Source organism: Rhyacophila brunnea, unplaced genomic scaffold (genome assembly GCF_057557595.1).
Source record: "Rhyacophila brunnea isolate RB1 unplaced genomic scaffold, BYU_Rbru_1.0 scaffold_37, whole genome shotgun sequence".
NCBI lineage: Eukaryota > Metazoa > Arthropoda > Insecta > Trichoptera > Rhyacophilidae > Rhyacophila > Rhyacophila brunnea.
Genome location: NW_028233037.1, coordinates 689,166 through 691,758, shown reverse-complemented (window position 1 = coordinate 691,758; position 2,593 = coordinate 689,166). Strand labels below are relative to the sequence as shown.

Genomic DNA, 2,593 nt, shown 5'->3' with positions numbered 1-2,593 from the left:
TATTATAAGGCCTAAAAATTTGGATAGTTTTATCAAACTTAAGTAATCATAAAAAAGGAAGCCACAAAATAATAAAAAAGATTTTTAGCTTTATTTAATATTTATATAATGAAAATAATATTTGCCTGCAGTATTTCTTTCGTGCATACTATAACAATTTCCAATAAAAAAATCATTGAAGTTTGATAGTGTTTTCTTAAAAGTTACTTGAACCATTTGTCTAAACAATATTTCAAAGCGTTAATAAAGCTGCAAAAACATGCACTATTTGAACATTATATCAGTTTTTAACATGAATAAAAATTAAAAATAAAACTTAACTTAATGCATATTATTGCTAAATTTTTTGCGTGTATTTGCCCCAATAAAGATAAAAGCGCCATAAATTGTGTTTTAAATAGCTCGAAAACCACTTAATTGAATTGTCGTTGAAAATCATAATTTAATTATTTTTTATTTTTGAACTAACTGCTATGTTTTTGAAAGATAATGCACATTAAGAAAATAGCTTATTCTATCCTTCTGTATTTTTTTAAAATTACATTTATTTGTAATTCCATTTAAGATCAGATCATAAAAAAATGTTTTATATTTTCCCAAACATACCATCAAATAAATATTTTTTTTTTGCATGCAATATAAATCATATCGCCTTGTTTTGACTTAATTTTTTCTTATGAATTTACGAATGTTATTTTCGAAATTCTACTTCTTTAATTGATATTTCCTTTTAAGAAAAATATTATAAAACATTTAGCTGCAAAAAGCATAAATTATGTTTAATTTATGTCATATCTACATTTAATAAGCATTTTATAAAACATATAATTGTATGAATGTCTGGTTTTATGTGAATAAATATTTTTTTTATTTTTATTTTTAAATTTTCTTGAAATTACGGAAATTCATAGTTTTATTTAATGCAAAAAGCAGTATTTTCAAAATAAATAATTTTTTGATAAAAAAAGCCTCGTATAAACACTAAAATCAAAAATTTATTTGCCGTAATACAGTATTTTTACAAATTTAATTTTGTTTAAGTAAAACTTGAGATTGCCCTACAGATTATACTTAGTTAATACATATTTCAGCCATATGCCCTCAACAATATTCCTCAAAAAAAATATTTTTTCAAGGCTTATTGATTCAAGTGTTTTCTTTAAATATATCGCTTGTAATAAATATTAATATAAGTTATTTAACAAGATCTTTGAACTCATATCATTTGACAGATTAAGAGCAGTTGATGAAGATAGATGAGAGGAAGGCGTCTAAAGATGGATTAAGGAGTTGTTAAATATTCCTAATAGGCCGTCATTATCACTGTAGATATAATTTATAGGAAGAAGAAACTTAACCCTTAATTATAAAAATTCAATATAATATAAAACACAGAGGTTGTATCATTATTATTTGCTTTTACACGTTTTTAGGTCACATAATTTTATAAACTAAATATTATGAACCCTAGAATATCAAAGAAAGCGAAAGCTCACGAACATTAAAATAATAATGAAAAAAACTATGTGTTAATAACTCAAAAGGGTGATATTATATGAAATAAATAAAGGTGGGGTTATCGACAGAAGTAACTCTTTAATTGTTGTTCAAAAAAACACACAGGTTATGCGCTTAAATTTCAAAAAGAAAATAAAACATTAAATTATAATTTTGTTTAATTTTTCTTACCTTAGCTTTATTTTTAATTAATATTGACAATGTTTGATATTATCATATATCCATATTTTTTTGATTCTATTGGATACAATAACGTTCTCCATTTCAATACTCGGAGTTAAAAGCAGAATAAAATTACATTACCTAGTTTTTAAAATTTTAGTATATTATATGGCATTATGTTGCATAAAAATCTACTTAAAATAAATAGAATATTACTTAATTCTTAAAAGATAAGGAAACGATCATTCTGTGATCACATATCTGTTTTATATGAAAATCCTGTAAAATGTTACAATATTAATTCCGCACATTTAGCAGTAAAACGAAAACATTATTATTATTTATATTAAACAAAATTATGTATCTCTACTTTAGAATTTTGCGAGGGTTTATGGTCTAGAGGTATGATTCGTGCTTAGGGTGCGCGCGGTCCTGGGTTCAATTCCCAGTAAACCCCTTTTGCCCTATATAGTCTCAATACATCATAATGTCCATCAATTAGACAAAATAAGCTGGAATAAATCTCTATTAGTCCTTTATCATAAAGTTTTAAATAAATTGACGTTTAAAATTGTATATCTTTAGTATGAAATAATTTATATATTGCGAAAATCAGTTGACTCATAGTTTTTAAATCCAAATTTATGTATGTTCGTGTAAATTTAATAACCTCTGAAAATACTATAATATTATGTGCAGAAAAATAATATTGACAATTAATTAAACCCCATTATATAAGGCCGATGTTGTTAAAAAATTACCGTTTCTGTTTTAAAGTCTCTAAAATATTAATTCTAACAACGTATTTATAGCCACAATACCTTGTTTATACTAGTTTTTTATTTTACATGGAGTTTTTTTGCTCTCAATTTCAGGAGTATTGAAAAAAAGACACATAAAAAATTTAAGCGCT

The 2,593-nt window shown here is 24.1% G+C and overlaps 1 non-coding gene across 1 annotated transcript; it reads left to right on the top strand.

Moving 5' to 3' along the window:
• Window positions 1-2,065: 2,065 nt before the first annotated feature.
• TRNAP-AGG (transfer RNA proline (anticodon AGG)) lies at window positions 2,066-2,137 on the top strand. Its single transcript has one exon. It is a non-coding gene; the product is annotated as a tRNA-Pro (tRNA).
• The last annotated feature ends 456 nt before the right edge of the window (window positions 2,138-2,593 follow it).